The sequence below is a fragment of the Neopelma chrysocephalum genome, unplaced genomic scaffold, assembly GCF_003984885.1.
Source record: "Neopelma chrysocephalum unplaced genomic scaffold, ASM398488v2 Primary Assembly neopelma1_147, whole genome shotgun sequence".
In the NCBI taxonomy this organism is placed as follows: Eukaryota; Metazoa; Chordata; class Aves; order Passeriformes; family Pipridae; genus Neopelma; species Neopelma chrysocephalum.
Window position 1 is genome coordinate 11,643,698 of NW_020897809.1, and position 23,313 is coordinate 11,667,010.

The 23,313-nt window shown below is 41.8% G+C and overlaps 1 protein-coding gene across 30 annotated transcripts in view; it reads right to left on the bottom strand.

Moving 5' to 3' along the window:
* MAGI1 (membrane associated guanylate kinase, WW and PDZ domain containing 1) overlaps positions 1 to 23,313 on the bottom strand; it is a 339,060-nt gene that overhangs the window by 146,308 nt on the left and 169,439 nt on the right. The window lies entirely within an intron of this gene.

Consider the following 23,313-nt stretch of genomic DNA (forward strand, 5'->3'; position numbering starts at 1 on the left):
AAATTCAGCTACACAAATTAGCCTTTATATATAATTATACACACGCACTTACCAAAAAAATAAATATTTTGAAAGATATTTTCTGGGAAAACAATCTTGAGGCAAAACAATGAGGCATTCATATCAGCCTCTGCCTTGTTCAAAGTAGGTAAAAGTGGTATTTTGAGGTATAATTTCCAGGCAAATTGCATGCAGAGCAGCTGCTTCAGAATTTGCAGGCTGCTTTTTTTGAGAGCTCTCTTTTCTTTCATCTCAGGAAACAGACAAGCATTTGAACTTAATGGCCTTGAAAATGATGTGGCCAGAAGCGTATACACCGCTAAGAATTCCATGTTACATTGCCTAAGCATCTCTGAGTCCCAAAGATAAGCAAGTGGCACTCACAGGCATCACTGGCTTTACTTCATTTTTGACCAGCCCTTCTTTTGTTTCAGTGAGCTCTTCTTTTTTTTATCCATTTTCCAGTGGCTCAGAAAGCTTCTATGCAGCCTCCACATGAGCCTGGGTTTGGTATGACACTATACAGCAGAACAGTCCTTTTTCATTTTAGCTTTAACAATGAAAGTCAGATTTCCAGAGCTGTATCTACAACACAGTGTTTTAGCGAGTGAATATATTTTTTCCCTTCCTTCTAAAGGCAGCACCATAAAAGCTACACTTCAATAATTACATAGTGCTTTTCATCCACCGATCCCAAAGAGCTTTGAAAAAAAGGAGCGTATCATTAGCCTCAGCTTACAATGGGAGAAAATAAGGCAGAGAGGGATAAATCCACACCATTATTTGCATTTAGGGGGAGCATGAGGAACTCTAATTAGATATTAGGAAAAAAGTTTTTCACTGAAAGGGTGGCATTGGAACAGGCTGCCCAGGGCAGTGGTGGAATCACCATACCTGGTGGATGTGGCACATGGGGACATGGTTTAGTGGTGGACTTGATGATCCTGAAAGTCTTTTGCAACCTTAATGACTGTAATGCACCTACAGTACCATGTCAATGCCAAATAATGGAGGGGTTTGCCCCAAAGAGGGCAGCTCTACAGCAGCTCAAGCAAATACAAGCCCTAGAACCTCGCCCAACTCCTGGTGTTCACTCTTGCTCCCTTCCTTGCAGCAGCTGGCCCATTCCAGCACAAAAGCTGGCCAAAAAGCCAGTAGCTGTTGCTGCAGCCCATTCAGCCACAGATTGAGTGCCCTGTGTGGAATGGGACAGGGGAAGCCCCAGCCCTGCTTACACAGCCAGTTCTCAGCACCCTGCACAGCCACTGCAGGCACTCACTGGGCATCTCCATCACTGTCAGATCCAGGTTCTAGCACTGACCTGCCACCCTGGGCCCTTTCCCACTGCACAGGGACACATCACAGCCTGACATACTGGACATTTAAAAAGTCTCCAGAGAATGGACTGAAGGTACCACGACAAAAAACTGCTTTAAGTGTAGTGCTGCCTTTCTTCTCCTGCACTCCCATCTCTTTGAAGATAACAGATCAGCAATTAAAGCAACCAAGCAGTGCAGGTGCAGCAGGCACCATCTACACATAACTTTCCGTGGCCATTGTTACCGTGGGTCAGCTGCAGAATGCCAAAAAGTTACACTGATAAATTTAATATCAGGTGGCATTTAAGCTGCTGACAGCCCATTAAACCCACCGTGCTGTAGGATGCGGGCACTTAATTACTGAGATGGTATCAGACCTCACAGCCAGCGTGATGTGGGGATGTACAGGCTTGCAAGCAGAGGCAAACAGACCTTTTTTAATAAAACTTTAAGCTGGAGAAGCTCTGAATACAGGAGCTGTTTTAGTCCTACTGCTGCACATAGTTTGGGCAGTTTGTAGCTGTGTCAAACAGCAGCAGAGACCAAAGGAGCAGCTATAACAGCTCTTTCAGCATTTTTCCAGAAAGTGGGATTATTCTTCACTGTTGCTTCATGTAACATTTTGAAATTTATCTTTTTTGTTTCCCTCTTTTTCTTGAAACACAGCCAACACCTAAGAAAATAGCTCTCTGGAGAGCAAAAATAATTCCCAAGAATGAAACAAACTGCGGAAAGATATGCAAAAGATCAATCACTGCACCCAGCCATAAAACACTCCTGTTAACAGAGCTTGCAGTAACTTAGGTCATTTTCCCAATCCCTTCTTTTTTTTTTGGATAGATGAGCCTGCAGCATGCAGAGATGAAGGTGGCCAGTGGCAAAGGCAGGAAGTTCGCAGAAAATACACAGCTAAGAGAGATCCAGCAGCCCAGACAGATACCTGTTGGCCCACTGAAAGCTGTGCCTCCCACTGCTCACTGCCAGCTCTCTGCCTGGTACCAGTCTCAATGCATAAAGATGTGGTTTAGCAAACCTGACTGGCTCAAATCACAGAACCAGAACTGGAAGTCTCTGAGCACCTCTGCTTCTTATTGCCTGGGTGCATCCAAATAAAACCAAACCTAGTCAAACCAGGAGAAGGCACATGAGTCAAGGGAGAAAAAACAAAAGGTTTTAACCCATCCACACATTTAGTGAGAAAGAGAGACCACAGCTTCTTGAAGTACGCTGAATATTGTCTCTAGGAAGAAGTTGGAGTACCAAGGGGATGGTCAGCAATATAAAATAACTAGACTACAAAAATTAATAGTGTCAGGCTTATTTGAATGTGTATTTGTAAAACGCATTTAAGAGAAGGAACTCCTGAGGGAAAGCTATCAAAAAATAATGTAATTAGATATGAGGTCAGGAAAGACATCAGAAGAGTTTAAGATTTCTTCCACTCCACCCAAGAATATCCAAGGAATATAGTTCCAAAGCCCAAGGCACAAATGTAATTGTTTGTTCAGGTGCTGCTCACATCCCCATTATTTCTGTTGATGTAACTACAAACCTTAAGTAGCACCAGCAAGGTAAACCACCATCTGGCAAATAGAAATATTTTTTTGCTTTTAAAACTCTTCTTAGGTTGTAGACAGATGACCCAAAAAAATCAAGTTACTACTCGCTATGCAACACCCAGCATCAGAGCCCCCCAATGCTCAAGCAGAGTACAAGCTTTTAAGCAGTGGAAGTTTTAAGAATTTAAACTAATTCCTTTCATTTTGCCTTTGCTCAGGGCAAGGAGTGCAGATATGGCTCCAGTGGCTCATTAAGCCATTCCAGCCCAAGCAATTGTGCTGTGCAAAGATACCCTTATTTTATGCCACTGTTTGTTTTGATAAACTCATTCTGTATCAGAAGTGTTGATGTTTGGAACATCAGAGGAGTTTGAAGAGCAAGTTTGTTAAGCTCTATGAATATGGAGAGGAATTGAGTAAATTTGATACACTGACAAAAGGAGAAAAGGGATCAGAGAATGGCCACCATAAAACCTCATTATGAAAGCACCCACGAGAGCCATCGGTTTGCACTATTACTATATAAAGATTTTTTGTTATAATGGGGATATCTGAAATAGTGCTTAGTGCAGTGGGGCATGCTTTAACTTCACAAAGAGTGTTACAACGGGCAACTATTTAATAAGGCTGCTAGAGGATCAGGTCAGCAGGTAATTCACCAGGAGTGAGCCACTTTTCAATATTTTACTAAAAGAACACACTGAGATAATAATATCTCATTTACCAGCTTGCCCTTCAAGATGCTATAACACCAGTATCTCCTTTACAGTGAAGCAGACCTTTTATTAGAGAAAGGTCCTTCAATTTGAAGATCTCCCCATGGCAACAACATGCCATTTTGCAGCTAGAGATGCAAAGAGTTCTACATATAAAAGCAACTTTTGGGTGGCATTCAAATCTCTCCTTGCTTAAAAGTATAAGCTTTGTGTGTGTCAGATGCAGCCAGCAGTGACACCTGAAAAGCTGTTTCACACACAGCATTATCAGCTTCTACTTTCACTGACTCCCATTTCATTTTTCCAAGCTTTAAATGCCGTGGATGAAATCTCCAATAGTTGTTCTCTGACCCTGCTTAACAGCTGGAAGGAAGGTAGGGCTTTGGGAGGAAGGTAGAACTTTGAAATTTCGGGGTGTTGCTTTGCTCCCCCCTGCCTTTTAAAAAAGCCCACAACATTAAACTTTGAAAAAAATGCCTGCTAAACTACAGTCTCCCAAATACAGCACTTCTGAGCTACCAAAGGCCACAGGTAAGGTTGCTGGAATAGTTTTTGTTTCTCTTTGTTCATGTAGGTATTTCTCAAGAATTTTTCCACCCTGATGTTGGGATATTCTTATTTCCCTCATAAAACCCATTTTTCACTTCACTTAATGAGCAGCAGAGAGTAATAAATGAGGCAGAGAGTTACCAGAAGGAGAAAGCAAGACTGAGCAAGAGGAAAGCTCTTATGTTACACATCTATTTGACAAGACTTGTCCAGATAATATCAGAATATGATGTGTAAAATGTTCAAAATTATGGCAGCATCAATCTCAACAGTCCCTAACCTTGGAACCCCAAATTCTCCACATATCCATGTCTATTCATCTCTCACCAAGAGGCAGAGTTTGAGCTAGGGAAATGCCTCATAGATGGGGCCCTAGAAGGGCCTACCAAATAGGAGCCTACCAACACGAGGCTGAATTTTCCAAAAAGATTTCTGTTGGTATAACAACCTCCCTAATGCAGTTAATGCTAACCCTGTTCTCTTATATAACTTGGAAATTCAAGTCAATCATGCTTGGCTTGTTAGACTTCCCTAGAACTGTCATGAATCCAACAGTATTTTTTCAATTGTATAATGGTACATTTCTTTATTTTACTTAGGCTGGCGAAGCTCCACAGGGCTAGTTACTCTTCATCTCTTTTCCAGGGATCCTATTACCCAAACACTGAAGCAGAAACTGCAGCTCAATGTACTGAATGGACACCTTCATCTGCGGGGAAGAAATGGGTTTTGATTCACCATGCGATGAACTCCCTGATACTGTAACACAGTGCAGCTCAAAATCAAACTGCTCAGCCCTGGAGAAGCACAAGGAAGATGAATGGAGGTCACTAATATTTAGTCACCAAGACCTTTATAAAAGTCAGAATACTTAGACTGCAGTGACCCAAAAAGGCCACTGAACTAATAAAACAATAGGATCCATGAAGTATGAGAAAGAGAAGAACTGAAAAAAAATTGAAAAGGATCCGTCCAATCAAACATTGACTAAAGGAGCTGATAAGGGGAATTAAATGCTGTGTTGTACCCTAATAACCCAATAATGAGAACAGCAGGACTCAGCCTTCACGTCCCCCAAATCACATATGACTAAAGATGAGATCTCTCTAATGGGTAAGCAGCTGCCTAACAGAGTGATGATAAAACTAGTTCAAGTACTCATATTGCAGCCTTGCTGTGGCTGCCTAAACCCTTTCCAGTTTCCCAGTGGCTTGGCACTGTGAGAATACTTTCTGGGACATTCACCTCCTTCACAAAACATCATCTCATCAGCAGGTAACGTGTGACATCCTGGCTGGCAGTCCCAGGAGTGAAGGGAAAGATTTAATGAGCACAGACTCTGAATCACTTCCTGATTAGGACTCAAAATGAGTTGACTTCATCTTCACCAAGAAAAAAAAAATAAAATTAAAGTCTTTGTGTAGAAAAGGCAAAGGACAGTTTTAGCTCACACATCTGAATATACTAAACCCTTGATTTCCCTGAAGAGTTTAGGATGACAGATTATCACACGTTAAAAATATTGCCTTGTCAACACCAGGACACCTGTCAACTAAACTACATTTAAAACACACCTTTAACCAGCCATCCCTGCAGCACTGTGCAAGTAGCTAACACTGCTACAGCCCCTTCCCAGCTCCTGCTGCTGAAAAGAACTCGGATACCTCAGTCAAAGCCTCAGGGGATGTCTCAAGCCTCAGGCTCTTGCTGTGGTCCATGCAAAAAACAGGGGAAAAGACTTTTTTTCCCCCCAGTCACTTCCCCACCTTTACCAAGGGTTTGCCTTCTGGTGCCAGACTGTCAGCGCACCATCACAGAAATGACACACTATTAATCACCAGGCAGTGCTGACAGAGCATTCATTTCCAACAGCACCTTCTACATGACTATTATTCAGCTGCTCCCCATTCATTCAAATTAGTGTAAAAACATCAACAGCAGAGTGTTTTCAATGTGAGCAATAAACCTACCAAAGGCTTCTGGTAAAACCTGTACCCAGAGAAGTGCAAACGGGGGGGGGGGGGAAAGAGCAAATTTACTTTTTCCCCCAATATATCACGATCTTAGTAATGGAGGTCTTTCACAGATTTTTTTGTGTGCCTGACTCTCACCTTATCTTCAAGTGCATTACAAGGCAGTGTTGTACCCTAATGAAAACACACAAAAGAATCCCACACAAACAAATTAAAATTTCCAGTCTACAAGGGATGGAGAGTTTCCTCAAGCAAACAAAGAAGGCAGTAACATGGTAAATTCCAGGTGGGACACTATCACTTTGGGTAGGCAAAGCAATAAGCTACTTTTGTATATAGTAAGTGATATCCACAGCTATATTCCAGTTGCTGACAGAATTACATTATTCATCTAGCAAGTTTTTTCCCCCCTATTTCAATACTGAAAATTTTCAGAAAACACATATAAACAAAGTCATTCAGGCACAGTTCACTTAAGGTTGACTTGACACAATTTTGTTGGGTATTTGCCTCATTGGTCTCAAGCTGCTAGGTCAACTATTTTTCTTCTTGGGTTTCATTTTCTTAATGAATCCTTTGAAAGTCTATTTAGAAGAAAAAAAAAATCAATCTCTTTCACAGAAAGAAGTGGGTGTTTATAACATTTTACATCAACTAATATTACACACTTTTTAAGAAAAAGTTTGACTTAAGTTATCATGGACTCTCCAGTTCGTGACATTCTGATGCTTGCAGTTAAATGCACACACCAGATACATACATCCCATGCAACCATGTCAATATAGGGCATATAGATATTAACATATTTATGCAAATATGCTAATCTTACTATAAGGAGATACAGTGTCTGTCCAGGGGGGTGGGGAGAATCAACCCAAGGTTAAACTGTCACCCTTCCCTACATAAGCTATTCTACTAAATCTGAAACATGATCAAGTAAAATAATTTTAAGGTGACACTAACTGTCCAAAAGGAAAAAGGTTTTTTTCCCCACCAGAAAGGGATTTTGCAAAAGCATATCTCCCACAGGTAGGTCTGGCAATCAAAAATAAAAAAAATCACTAGGGAAAAAGCTAGGAAAACCCAGTAACTTTAGGGGAACAATATTTACCATAGCCATCATTGTCAGCTTCAACTCTAATTAATGAGAAGCTGCAATAGAAAATCTGTCAAATCTATGTGAGTTTGGAAACTTGCTTTAAACGTGTCTTGGCTTCCACATTTGTCTACTGCTGAAATTCCTGAGAACATCCTGCACAGCCAGACCCAGCGCATGCCTGCAGATAGAGCTCAACAGATCAAGAATATTTTTCCTACTTCTACAGGTTTTATTTTTCGAGAAGAAACTCTCATACTAAAGGATGAGATAAAGGAAGAGTAGGATATTTGAACTGTTGTCTTCTAGCAGTCAGCTGGAACTTTATTGGACATCATCAAGAGGAGGGGGGGAAGAATCTTACTCATGTATGCAGAACGCAACAGCAGCTCAGGATTAGCTGCAGACAGAAAGACCATATAGGATTAACACAGTGAACCAGTCATCATGCTTACCAGAATATTCAAGAGCAAAACATGCAGAGGATTTCAGGACAGGATTTAGCAGAATTTGACTGAAAACAGCACCACATTTTGAATAAGCTTTATTGAATACCACAGCACCCAGCATCTCTTGACCGAAACGACTTGATGTGCATTCATTTCAGAAGCACTTCTTGTGTAACCATATAAAGACTCAGTGCTCTGGAAAGCATGGAAAGCTGGCAGAAAGGTGTCTGTACACAGGCTCCAAAGTGCAGGCAAGAGCCTTACCGGCAGCATAGGAACTTTTAAATGACTGAAATGCAAGGTAAGTATTATTATTGTCAGATGCAGAGTCAGGAACCCAACACCACTTAATCAGCTTCTGCTGCTGAATTATAGGCTTTCATTGTTGCTTTTTTCTTCCTGCAACACTTTGACAGCTATGCCAGTAGGGATTGTCAATATCGACAAAAGGGATACTCTCAGCTTCATATTTCAGGTTGGATTACCTGCATTAGAAGACTGTATTAAAAAAAAAAAATATATATATTCAACTGAAAAAGGCTTATTGCTGTTATGGCAAAACCTGGCTCTACAACACTTCAACAGCAGGGACCTGAAGTGCTCCTGGAACAGCTGCTTGTACTTTTTCTTACCAACTCTGGAGCAGTTTCCCAGAAGGAAGCGAAGCATCATTCTTGGATCTACATGGATCCACCATTGCTTCCATCTGACAGGACTTAGCAGTAGACAAGTGGAAACAAGCTGGCAAGGGAGAAAACACTCCCTGCACTTCTGCACCACTGAGCTCTCTCCAGACCAAAGTTACTCCTTGATATAATTTCCCACATTGTCAGAGGAGCCACATACCAACAAGCAACAGGTTCACAGCGTGGCCCTTTTCTGAGCCAGCCCCTCTAGCAGAGAAGCCCTTCACAGCAGACCCAGCCCCTGGGACTGAGCTCACCTTTGCATTTTGCCCATTTTAACTTAGGCACTGCAGAGTGGAAAATAAGCACAATTAACAACATAAAGCTCAACTTGCTGAACCTGGTGGTTCAATTTAAAAACCAGCTCCATACATTCATGCCACGTAGGTGTGCCAGAACAAGACTCACTAATTGCCTGGGTAAGCACTGCCTTAAATCTTTTTTGGCTGCCGATTCCAGCCACTACACTTGTAAAGCATTCCCACTGACAGGCACACAGACTGATATCCAAGTAGCCAGAGCATGGAAAGGACAGCAAATAGATCGCAAGTGGTAACCCTGTTGATGTTACATGACACCGTAACCTAATCCTGCACACGCTCCTCACCGGTGCCTGGCAAGTGCTCTCCAAGTGCCACTGGCGTCCCCAAATAGTCACTCTCACAGCTGGCTGATCACTAACTGCCTTAATTAATCTGCAGTCCTGGCCAACCTTTGAATAGGCATATGAGCTTGTCCATCTTACACACTCTTGGTTTATTTTCCTACACTCTTGTTGGCAGTTTACACAGCAGTAAGCGATCGAATGTGCACAAGGACAAAATCCTAGTTCATGGTCAACTTGGCCATTCATCCACAGACAAGGGATACACAGAAAGGCAGCTGCAATACGTGAAGCTGCTGCAACCATTGGCCATGCTTTACCTGCCCTATGGGCAAATTAAGCTGATCACTCTTCATCACTATTAACACACTGATAGGTAAGAATAAATAAGTAAAATAATTCAAGCCTTGCCTGCAAATTCCTCTGAAATTCCTGGCAAAGAAACCTCAAACCCTTCCCAGTGTAACAGCGGGCACGGATCACCAGCTAAGTTAGCTCCAAAGGCAAATATTCCATTTTCACAGAAAGATGCAGTGTGCCATAATATGAATAAGGAACAAAGACCCCTTTCATTCTGCTGACAAATACAGTATAGCATGTCACAAATCACAAGGGGAGCAGACAACACAATGGCAGCAATTAAATGGGTGTCTTTTTATTAAGAAATACATATAATAATGACTATGTACACTCCCCTCCTCCCCAAGCCCTCAGGAATTGAACTGGCTAACATGGCTGGAAGTATTTAGGGATGTTACTTCTGTTACATAGAAAACTGTCTTAAAGGAGGAGTATATTGAGCCAGTGTAGCAGGATGCCCACAAATGCAGAAATAGATGTTTTGTTTGAGTTTATCCATGTTATACACCATGTTTATTGCAATTCACACACAGCTTCCGCAACTCATTCACAATTGATGTATTTCTGGTGAAGCTGACAAAAATATGCCCCCTTTTAACTCTCTCACTGCTGAATTCCAACTGGGACACCATCTCTGCCTCCTCCATCCTTGCCCTCTGCCCTGGAGATTCACTTCCCAGCCCTCACACCTGCTTAGTTTCAGGGATATTTGCAGAAAAAAGAGAAAAAGAAAAAAAAAAGACCGTATTGCCCCTGCTATGCCTTTAAGCTGTAACCAGCCTCTCTGAGCCTGTCCCCACTTGCTCCAGAGCCAGCACAGGGGACCGCTGTCCAGCTCAGCTGCCGGGTCCAACACCTTGTCCCGCGCAGTGACCCCAGAGAGGAATCGCGCCGATTGTCGCCTCCCGCTTTCCCTCCAGCGTGTGCGGCCGTCTCGGGAGCCGCTCCATTTCTACTCCCGATGAGAGCATCCCTCGCGGGGTCTCCCTTCCTGCCCCTTCCCCGGCTGAGCCGCGGGAGAACAATGCGGGGACAGACATTTAGCAACACCTGCTGTATCGCATTAATATGCACAGGGACGTATTGATGGTTTTTCCCATCCAGCACTAAGACCGCATTGTTCGGGGCGATCCATCAGTGGATCGCTCCCCCCCCCCCCCCCGCCCCGCCCCCACAAGCCCCCTTCTGACATGTCCCCTTGTCTCCCAGCCCGGGCTGACGACCACGTTTAGGAATGCACTTCATTAAATCGGAGCTGCCCCATTCCAACCTGCAATGCGGAGGCAGTACAAAGCCAGCGCCACGCTTCCTCCCGCATTTCTTTCAAAAGCCCCATTGTTCGGCAGGCATCTGGTCCTGATCTCAGCCTATTCGTGCCCATTGACCCCGCTTTTCGCAGCACACCCGCTCGCCAACGGGCCTCACGTAAAGCCTGCTTGATGAATTAAAAAGCAGCACTAGCCATCTGTCCTCCCAGGCTGGGCTAAGGCTGTCAGCCCCGCTCCGCAGCTCCCTTCCCAACCCCACAGCCTCCCCTCGCATCCCGCTCGCTCCTCACGCACAACCTGCAGCTGAGGAACCGCTGGGTTCGCTCAGTAAACACAGACCCAGCTCATCACATTCGCTGCTTTTCATTTCTTATGTTTGCATCTAGGAAGGAGGGGGAAAAAAAAGGAGAATACAACAGAACGTTCTCACTTGCCTGAGTCCTTCGAAATTCAAGCACAAATACAAGATTAATCCTTCCTTTGTGAGGTCTTGTCTTTAAGTCGTGGTATGTAATGATCCTCAGCACTGCAGCAGAGGGGAATAAAAAATGCAGGGATCATAAGCAGGGGGAGGACAGGGCTTACTTACATCAGGGTTTCTGCCACATGACAATAGGTTTGAGAGGGAAGAATAAGCTGGCAGCAGCAGCTGACAGTGCAAAAGGGAGAATGCAGAAGCCTGCCTTTTATATTATTGGTGACATTTCTAACACATGACAACAATTTCCATCTGTATTTAAGCTGGGAGTGTGAGGAAAAGAGCATTACATCACGACTCCTCTATTCCTAGGGGCTGTGGAATATGTAGGCCAGAGGGATTAAAAAGCACCTGTGTATGCTGGAGATCTGAAATACCACGAGGCTGATTTTCCTCCCCTCTCTTCTTTCTCCCTCACCCTTTTTATTTCTGTATCACCTTCACTGAGCTGCTGTTTGAGAATATGCCCAGGGAGTGCAAAATGGTATTGTCCTACTTTGCAAGGCACGAGCATGGGGGAATGATGTGAATATATATTTCTAGGTCTGTCTCTCTCTCCGTAGGAGATAGAGCACTCATTTTTGCAAGCAATCAGACAGAATACAGAGCATCTTCCTGTTTTCTGTCGTGCTTGTCCCAGGGGCTTGGAGTTTCTCTTAAAGTACCAACTTTCATCTTCCTTTTAAGTCTGCAGGGAATTTCAGTGACAGTAGCAACGATGATTTTTTTTTTTTGCCTTTCTTCTACAGCCAACACATGCCTGATTCTTTTTAAAAGTAAACATCCCGAACAGGGGCCAAAGATATTTTGGAAAAAGCACTTGACTGCTTCAGAGCCAGCAGGTGTCCGTCTTGGATGCTTTCCACATATCTCACAGGACAGGATTGCTTAGATGCAGCACCGAAACCCCAGAGGAACTCCAGCCTCGCAAGGAAACCTGCTCCCCTGCAGCTCAACGGCTGCTTGGCCGGGGCTTGTGCAGCTCCACTGACACAGGCAGGGACATGGGGATCCCAAGGATCACATGGGAGGTGCTGGGGGGGTGGGGACAGTACCTGTCACCACAGCTCCAAAGAGATGCCTCCAGCCACACCAGCTGACAGCCATCACTGGCCGAGCAGCTCCGTACAGGTGTGGACACAGGTGACAGCTCACAAATTTACAGCACATGTATGCAAGGGCCAGGCAATGTAAGGGAAAAACATAATCCTCTCCCACTACCAAACCTGGCAGCAAACACAGACACTGCCCTTGCTGAAGCACCCAGACCTCAAAAGTGTTTGAACTGGGTAGGGGCAAAACACCACTGAGAGCCAGCAAGCCTTGTATTACCTTTATAAGAGAAATGGCCACACACGAGCAGGAGACTGGCCTGACTGTAAACATATAAAACAGTCTTAACTTTATGGGACATAAATATTTTCATGAAAACACCAGCTGGCCCAAGGTGCTGGCCCATTATATGCCTCTTGTTTAAAAAGAAAAGATAAAAATTCTTTGCTCAAGATTACCTTCCTGATCTTTCAACAATGGCCTCATTGAGCCATAGGTTGTTTTCTGAGTATGTGCCTGGCTAGCTCACAGCTGCCATGGGAAGTCCAAAGCCTTTGATAATGTTGGGTTTAGAACACAGGATACAGTAAATTTGAAGATTGCAATACGAAAATAAATAACTCTGAATTCCTTGCCCCTCCTCTTCATGTCCACAAAATAAAAAATCTGCACAAGCCACACTGAAACTCTCTTAACCAGATGATACTTCAATGAGGCAGCACCTAAATGGAACATTCCAGAAAAAAGCCTCTTTATTAAAAAAAGAAATAGAGCATTTTACTTTACATTTATTCAGAGATGCAGCTCCCCAATCATTTATGAAAACTCTTTCATAAGATTTAGAAGAGGGGGAAAAGGAAACAATGAAATGACTTATTTTTAATCTGGGGTTTAAAGGCTTTTTCTCTTTCAAAAAAAAAAGTCCCACACACAAAGAAAGAAATTCAATGCAAACCTCTGTTTCTGCATCATGAAAGCCCTTTCTAGCACCAGAGTAATCAATTTCTCAGAGCTTGTGTGGTCTACAGCAAAAGCCAAAGAAGGTATTTAAGTTTATACAGCCTTCAGCATATTGAAGGCTTGCTTTTGAAATACGACATGTTTAAATTTTATATCTTTTTTTTACATTTAGTTATGTCTTAAGAAAACGGTTGCTGCCAGTAGAAAAAATAGAAAGAAGGGAGAATAAATGAAATTCAACCTGTTTTTGAGCTGTTTGCCCATTCTAAAATCAGAGTAACTCAAAGTTGCACCATGAAAATTATCACAATTTTAAGTACAGCTCTCATCATTATGTTATACCCAATCTTAATAAAGCATCAAATACTTTGGCCCATATGAACAAATTAAAAATACTAAATAAGAGTGGTGCTGCAAATCCAAGCACCACCACAAGTATCCACACAAACTTACAGAAACAGCAAAGGAAATACTTTGTTAGGTGTATGATCTCTATCTTTTCTAGAGCTGAAAGTCAAAGGCAAACCATAAATCACTTCAGGATGGGGAAAGGAGTCTTTGTCCTTACCGTAACCCCAACTTCCCACCATGAAAGAAGACCATATTGAGACAAGATTTTACAGCTGGGATTTAACTCACAGGGTGGAAAAAGTGTGAGATAGAGCACTCTTGTAGGTAGAAACAAACTTCTCCAACAGACTTCTCATTCTTTCATCAGTACATTTTGGATCCAATTCACTTACCATGTGGGAACAGCAAATGGGGAACAAACTGTGAATTCAAATAACTGTAAACTCAGCAAGATGTGGAAATAAAACACAGATGGTGCACTTCAGATTAAGGGTCAGCGTTTCAGCGTCGCTTTACACTTTTACATTGTGATAGGTGATGTATAACAACCACCTCCTCCTCGAGACAGCGCTCTAATTAAACCATGACTCACTTAGGAAAACAAGGAGGCAAGTGATACCTCTGCAGAAGCCTCCTGCCAGTCCAGAGGAGCTAAGGTTACTTGGTTAAGCTGCAGCTCATGGTTTTGTTGCTTGAGTGATTGGGAGTGGAAGTTGCCTCTGCTGGACAAGACAGCACAAAGAAAGATTTCTTCAGTGTTTCCAGCTCCCAGGCACACTACAGCAGGGCTGCTCTGCCCAGCAGGGCTGTGCCCAGCACCCATCACAGCCCCTACCACAGCATCCCCCTGGTCCCCTCTTCACCACCTGCAAGTCCAGCAAGAGTTTGTAGAGGTTGCTCTGATACCTGTTTGCAAAAGCCAAGAACAAACCCACTGCTGCCAACATTTCCCTGTGCCAACCCTTAGGGATTGCCCAGTCCTAAAACACCTCTTCAGGTCTGCATCATGCTTGTCTCAACAGTGGGTTAATTTTATTCTTTAAAGCCCATTTTGTCCAAAATCTCAGGAATGGAATTTAGGATGACTTTATTCTGGCTGTTAAGTGTTAATTGCATGCCCAGGGCCCTCTAGGAAAGGGTGTGCTTGTAAGCACAAGTTCAAAGAAGAAATAAAGGAGTAAGTACAGATCAGATGACAGAAGAACCATAAATCTATAGGATCTTCAAATGCCAGATAGAGAGGAGCAGTAGTGATTGTAAGGTGATTATTACCTTCCAAATATGCCGGAGGTTGTTTATCAGATCAGAGTTAATGAGGGAGAAATCTAATAGTACCATAATATTAAATTTACCACTTTAATGGTATCATCAATGTTCTATAATGTGGGCAATTTACAGAATGTCTGTCAATGTGATTCTCCAATGTGGTTAGTTACACAGGAGCAGCACTATTGCATCTCATCAGCTGTTCCCTTCCAGAGAACAAGGTGTGTTGCAGAGGACTGCAAAAGGCTGAGATAGCAAAATATATCTTTAAAATGATGGGAATGTAAAAATGGGAGAGATATTTATGAACACAATGGGGTATTTACATTCCTGAAAGAACCGGGTTCAGCTCTGCCCCACTGTTGAGTCCAGCCTTCCTACTTCTGCACTGCCATGTAGTGTCCTCTTGGGTTTTCCCTGACTCTCTTGCACATCTTGCAACCTCTTCTCAAAAGCTTACAGACTCTGATTTAGGATAACTGCTAAAAACCTCACTATTCAAGCACATTTTCAGCTCTCATGTGCTATTCCCCTCTGAACAAAACAAAACACCAAAAAACTCCCCCTAGAAAACATGAACAAAGATGGCAGTAAGGGCTCAGAAACCAATAGGTAAATGAAAAGAGTCAAAGTATCCAGTTTCAAGGTTTTGATTGCTAACTCAAGACCTATGAACACCAGGAGATGGTAATGCTGTGTTTATTAATAGCCATCTCCTCATGTATTCAAGGAAGAGTCTGCTAAAAGCAGCAGTTTCTTAATTTGGAGTTCCTCCTTCCCGCAGCACCTGCTCCAGCCCCTCAGTTCTGAGGTTTGCCAGTACAAATCCCTAATACAGCAAGATTACCTGCACATTTTTAGCATATGACAAATCTCCCATTAAGTAGCTTTAAATTTTGGTATTTAAGTTGCCATGATGGTCTGAGATAAAAATGATGCATCATCAATGTTTATAATTAGCTGTACTGCTTCTTGCTACAGGCCTCCTTTTACCAACGTCAACGTTTGTTTACTGCTTTTCCCCCTGGTAAATGAAGTGTTAAACCCAAAGTCCAAAGAAAAAGTGCAGGTAGTGAATGAATGATGAAGTATGAAATACAATGCAATAGCAGATGATGCTTCCAAAGGTGTCTTTGATGTTTCTCTCCATCTTCAGCTCCAAAAAGACCCTGCAAGTAGAACTATCCACCCGATCACTCCGTGATACATGTCTCATTTTGAAGATACATTAGCCTTTCAAAGAGCCATTTATTAAACATTTCCATTTAAATAATAATTTTCACAATCCTCAGTCAAACAGATGTATTTCCTCTTAAATCACTAATTAAGAGCAGTCTGGGACATTACAAAGCCCTTTAAAAGGAATTCAGAGAACTAGTGTCCCCCTTAAACAAATCTGTTCTGGCAATGACCCAGGAATCTTGACTTCATAACTCAAAGTACTAATTATTCAAGAAGACATTATAAAAAAAGGATACATCTAGACTGTTAGGACTAATAAGAAAGATTTATTTTTCCTTCAATAGAGGCAGAACTAGAAATATTTGTTCTATTTTTTTTTTACCTTCTTATTCACTTGTGGGGGGGGAAGGAAATCAATGAAGATTAATTTACAGAGTTATTCCCAGTAAAGGTACTGGATATGACTCTCCCCAAAGAAACCAGCTAGCAGAATCTAAACAGCTTTATAAATGATTACACGGCTAATCGCCTCTCTGCTGAAATAAAGACAAAAAGGATTTAGAGGAAAAATACAGCATGCTTTATGTAAAGAAGCATGGTACTGTTTAAAAAAAAAAAAAAGATAATTGTTTGAAGATGAAATGTGACAACTCTGCACCCCCATCAAAGCATCAGGAGCTTGCATCTGCCACTGCCCCCCTGGGCTCTGAGACTGTCAGGGTAGCAGTGTGTGTGACTGGGAATCACACAGGCATTTCCTCCTCTGCAGTCCCACTGGTTTTGCCCACGCTACACTGCAGGTATCACACACTGGACTAGAATAATATCATATCAGTGGGATTTACAGGTGTTCCTTTTTAAATACTGACATCTTCAATGAAAGAAGCACAAGACTTGTAACCGTGGAACCACCAACACATCCAAGCACAAACACACCCATACAGTGATGGGTGCTTTCTAGAGGGAGTTAATCATGAAATACCAAATGTGAAGCCCAAAACGTAAATGTGAGTGGAAAAGCAGCTTAAAAAACAGCTACACATTTAATTTTTCCTCATTTTAAACCCTTCCTTTGGCTTGGAACACATGTTCTCTTGCCTTGTAGCATAATCAATACCCTGTAAAGCTTGAACAGATGCATGGTGGTAGTTGAAAAGAAATCAAACTGCCTAGAAATCAAAAGCTGCGGCACTGCAGCCATCACAAATGATCTAATCAGGACCCTGGGACATCATATGAAAAACTATGGCAGGACAGAGCTAATTTTGAAGTAAATAATTCGGGGTAATTCATCTCCACCCTCCAAACAGCAGTACCTGCTCTCAGCTCTGATTTATTCTCTGCTTTCTCAGAGATTCTCACCTTAGAAACCTTTATGTTTTAAAACATATGCACATTGTTTGAGCTACCTAAATATCCACTCACAGATGCTTTGCCATAGTACAAAGCAACTGCAGTGAGAAAAAAATGCAAAATTAAGTACACTAGGGACTAACAAAGCAAACAAAGAAAACTAGCCCTGTAATCTCTTCCCACACTTCTTACCCAAATCTCCTTTGGCAAGTGGCATGGGAGAGCCTATAAGGCTGAGCTCCTCTGCTTTGTACTGTTCTCTGGTGCCTCATGCAATTTCAACTGGGTGCACAGTGAAATACAGAAAAGCTATTCCTCACAAATGGATAAGCAGATGGAGCAATATTTGCTATCATAAGTGCTTTTATTTCCATATTAAAAAAACCCCAAACAAATAAACAAACCCACCCCCAAACAATAGTTCCACTGGCACAAAACGTGCTATTGATCTGAAAGGACAGACCAGATGGAAAAAAGGTCTGCAGTCTCCCAGATTAAACAAAAATGATTGTCTATAGAAAGGAACTAAACTACAGACATACTGGACCTGTTGCTCCAAACAGGGTATTCTCTCTTTTAAATGTGAAAACACATCTGGTTCACTAATATGTGAAAGAATTTTAACCTTGAAAACTGCAGGAGCCAGTGCTGCAATTTGGCACTCCCTGGAACACAGCTAATAGGGTTTTCTAAAGCCACTGGTTGTACTCAGGACACAGTCCCTGCTGAAAATACAGGAAAAAGGTAAATGTGTGTACATAGCTTGCATGGAAAATATACCTCTTATTCTACAGAGCTGGATTAACTCACAAGCAAATGTTCTTGAGAAAAAGTAATATCTTTACATACTGCTGGTACCCATATGTTGTGTCCCAGTGATAAGGCTACTATTTGAAAAATATTTAAAATTTTTTCCTAACATAAATCTTGTAAAACAATTAATTATTTTTTGTGTTAGAAAAGAGTCTGCTGTTCCTCACCTTATCAGTGAGGCTTTCAAATGAATATTTCATGGACACTGCAACTATTTCTCATTACAAAAGCAGAATTACACCTCTAGGAAGGGAACTGCAACAAAAGGTACTTGGATAATAAATACGGCTGCAGGTCTGGAAAGCTTTTGAGAATTCAAAGAACATTTGTGTACATAAACTGATGATTTATTGCCTGGGAAGAAAACTAATGTGCACTGTCAGGGATTCTGTTTATCCTTAATAAAAATTAGTAACTAAAAATACCTTTGAAAATGTGACTCAAATATCCTCACATGTAAAAACACATTCATTTGTAACATAAAGGTCTTTATGCTTCACTTCAGCAATTTTTCCCCATATATTGATATACTTTTATACCCAATATTCCAGAGAAAAGAACCTTCTGTAAGCTGCTTTGTATATCACTTCTATCAATTCTTTCTGAAGTTTAGAAACACTTACGGGGGACCCAGAGCTACAGGACTTCAAAAACTATCCTGGGAAATCACCTAAGTCTGCATGTTTGACAGCAGTTTCATCACACTCCAGCCCATTTAGCCTCCCTAGTCCTCCATCACCTGCAGATGATGGTGGTTACACGTGTAGCAACAATCGGACTCCTGGAGCAACCCAACTACCTTTTGGAAGTTCAGTTATCCATGAAAACCATTAATTCAGATCATAAGCTTCAATGTGCTCTTTTACACCCATTTACTGAAGTTTGTCCTATCAATACTGTGAAGTCTCCTTGTTCAATATTATTTGTTTTCCTGAGAAAGGAGACCTTTCCTTTGCACCAGCAGATCACTTGGAATAAAGGAACTTGCTCTCAAATTTCCCACTGAAACGTGAGAGAGCTCAGGCCAGCCAGGTGCCTGGGTGTCACTGGTTTTTTCTAAGCCTCCTCACAGATCACTCGACACTTACACTATTGATTTTTATCCATTTCTTTCCATTTTCCTCCACACTCCCCTATAAGACTAACCACAACAGTTGGAGCTACTGTTCTGTAATTGAAGACAGAGGAACAGATCAAACTCTGGGAAGGTGAGAGAAGAGACAGCAGAAATGAAAGCGGTAAATCTCTAATGCTCACATCTCCAGCCAATTAATCCCAGGGCATGTACTTGTTTTGGGAAAGTGAATCAACTGTTGAATGATGACCTCCTGAAGGTTTAAAAGCCAATTTTGTGAAGAAGAGGGAAAAAATAAGAAAAGAATGCCATACAGTATCTAGTGTGACATCTAAGACTTAACTCTGTGGTAGCCACATTTCATCTGCCATCAAAAAGACCTTGCACCTTTCCAGGGTTTTGCTTCTGAAGGCCTGGCAAAGAAAGGAATGGTACACTACTGAAATAAGGTAAATGCAGAATGCACATGAATAGGGAGGGGACCAATGAGCTGTTATTTCAGTCATGTCTGCACCTTTACTTTGGCAAATAAAGACACAGATACAAGACCCATCACAGCTGCCTCTGCATGTCAGACAGGACCGAAACAAGTGAAGAATCAAGTAAGTGGAAAAAAAAACCCCAACATGCTGAGCTAAGCTTTATGGAAATAATATCATCTCTCTGATTCTTGTTGATGCACTCTGAAAAGAAAACTGCTGTCAGCTTGTTGAGAATAAGCAACTAGGACAAATGGCCAGTACTGTTTGTTTATGTTAAACAGATGCCCTCTACCATCACTTCAAAAAGAGGAAGATAATCCTGCCTGTTCAGCCTCCTGTGAACAGTGGTTTAGACACACTGCTGCATTAGTACCTTAAAGTGAGTTGCTATCGCATATCTTCCTTAATTAACACTACTGCACAGATATCCCAAGGTAGGACTACATGGAAACACCTATTAAATGGATATACTCTTACATGTACTTCCAACTAATCAATCACATTTTCCACTAGGAAAATCTTCACATACAACAATCCTGTTTGGGGAAGCTCTGCTCCTAGAAACACTCTCTGAAACCTAAAGCCAGGATGTCAACACACTCCACTTCACCAACTCTCAGCCTCCCCCAAATCAGGTGTAATGCAAGTCACACCAACTTCTGTTAGCACAGGTGCCCCAGCAAAATGCCTCACACAGTTGATAAACCTGCCCTTTTCCTCCTCAGTGTTTGAGCTGGCAAAGTTGAGCTTGAATAATTGAAATCCACACCAGAAATAAGGTGTAGGCCAAGTCTTTGCATCAGTCAAAGCACTTCTGGTACAGTCATGGCCAAGGGGTAATCACAGAATTGTTGCCAACTCACAGCATACTCCAAGCTCAATGGAGCCATTAATTATCTCACAAACAGAGCATTACTTTAGTCATTTTCATCAGGCACATCAAAACAAAAGAAAAATGTGATGCTTCAACAAAACAGGGCAAAGGGGTAGCTAGAGACTGGATCAACAATTTGCTAATCTGGATGATGTATTTAAGGGTTTTTTTCTAGTTTTGACACAGGATCCTACATGCTACGAATGCAAACAGTAATTCATCTAAAAATATATGAGAAAAACTTTGCTCAAGTTTTAAAATCCTGATTTTTCTTAAGCAAAAGACACAAATATTCTAAACTAAAGTCTCTGACCCAGCATGTGAATTTTACAGTGAAATGAGAGCCTGAGGAAGAAAGTCAAGGAAATAACACACAATGGTGGTTCAGTTGAAATAAAAGCTAGTTCAGTGGCTGAACTACACTAACTCCTTCAAAGATTTGCCCATAGCATGGCTTTATAACCACTTATGCACCATCCAAGTACATAAACGAGGTGTCCTGCCTCTTCCTTACTCTGTCTCGGTCCTAGCTTATGATGCTCAAGTTGTGAATTCAGAGGAGAATGCTTTGGGTCTGTAAATAAACCCGTGGGTTTGGTGTGATAGTAACAGCAGAGCACTTGCGACTCAACAACCAAACTTGGAGGCCACCTGGAATCTCGTCACAGCTGTTGTTTACTACAGAACGTGGCAGAAAAGAATCAACTCAGTGGGGAGCTGGGAGCTGAGGACTCAGAGGAAGTGCCAGAGGGGCAGATGGCACCGAGGAGCAGGGGGAGACTTTGGTTTGCAAAAATATGTGTGTGGTTCATCTATTTATTTCAATAATACGTCACCTTTGGGTCCATTTCAATGTCTCATTTCTTTATGATAGTTACCACATTTAGAGATCAAATCCTCTCAGAAAACCATCTCGTGTCACCCCTATAGGCAACGCTCACATCACCTTTGGGCCGTGACATCATCCCTCAGTGGTTCACCGGAAAATAAATCGAACTCTTAACCAACTCTCCTAAAGAAAAAATCTAAATGATGCTTAAGAGTCTGTCATTGTCATATGAAATAACGAGGTCGAGTCAAACTTGCTGCATCTTTCCTCCCCTCTGCTTGACCTCTGTCACCTACCAAAGCTACAGCCATGCCTTCACTCAGTCCCCAAGTCAGCCAAGCACACAACCAGTGTCTGTGTGAGAAACAGAAGCCCTCTGGGTTTTCTCACCACCTGTACCAAACCAGTCAGAGCTGAATCACACGGTATTCTTACCAGAATTTCTGGGGAAGAACTGGTTAATGTCACCTTTCTCTATTTTTCATTTACTACTTATCACTTCATTTAGCCCTTATATTAGTGCAATAAAAAGCAGCTGTCGGGCCAAGCATGCTCAGTCCAAGTGACCTTGTATTCTTGTTTGTGTTTACCACATAATCAGCAGGGAATTCCATTTTCAAAATACAAGGCTTCATAATCCATTAGCACTAGAGATTGGTCCAGGGCTCTGGATTTACTGGTCACATGTACCAAGGAATAAAAATATGAGCGTACAGCCAGATTAATCTCCAGACTTGTAAAGCATCCCCACCCACCGTCCGTGGGTCAGTCTCATTCAAAGTCACAGATGAATATTAGCATAATTCTTAAATACTACTAATGCCCTTCCCACAGTACATGAAGAAAAAATTAAATGCTACCTGCCTGGCAACTCAAAGTATGAAGACACACAATAACTAAACACAACTTATGTTTCATAAGTGGAACATAAATACTGATGTTCCTATTAATACTACAACAACCCATATCTCCCCCAGCTGTTTCTAAAAGGCAGGAATCACTTTCACTGCTCTTAATTTTAAATCAAAAGTCTTTAGCAAGTCCAAGCAGTTTAACTCACCATCAAGTTCAATAAATCAAATAAAAGAATCAATGGAAAGCATTTCAAAAATGTAACCTTGGTAACGTGTAAAATGCTTCCCCAGAACTTACACTCATTTGCTTTATTTGCTGCTTTAGGAAATGAAATATAACACATAGGCAGAAGGACATGAGTATCACAACATTGCATCTCCCAAGCCTAACACTGCATGTGCTCTCCTGGAAGGCACTTTTTGCACTGTGCTTTAAAAATCTGCAGCCTGGCAAGTTAGGTGATTGAAAAATAATCATATTTCACGTTGACAAAATGGAAAATGGAAGTGTTCAATAGGAAAGAATAATTCATATTTATTCTTTATGTCCATGCACAGCATTTTAAACCTAATTTGTTTCACGCTTTTCACTGATAAAATGAGAATAAACTCAATGGTGTTATAACAGCATCTGCCATTTGAAGAATTACATTTATCAGTGTTACCACCCAATTTTAACTGTGGTCTTACACAGCTCTTCTTTATGCAGCACTCAGACTGAAAATGGTGATTACTCTGTGCACCATTATGTGATTTTTGTTGGCAAATACTTATTTTTGAGTTGCAACATAATTATTCAGTATTTATGTAAGTCTACCAGGATAAACAATCTCCGATTCACACTGAGAGAGAAAACTTCAAAATATTTTGCTGTTCATTTCAGTATCCTGTAACTAAGATGTTTACTAGTTCTTATCCCATCCTGATCTGAAAGGCATGCCATTATTCCCACAGCTCATCCAGGCTAAGCAGAAAAACCTTTTCTTTACAATAGTGTCCCTTGGCAGCTGAAGAATGTCAAACAGAGGTGAAACAAAGTAGGATCACTCTCCACACTTTGTATGTCTTCCCAAAATGCCAAGGACAGTCTCATTTTGAGTAACGATTCTGACCTTCTAAAGATTACCACGCTCCAGACTTCTCAGGTTTTCTCCTGCTTGGGTT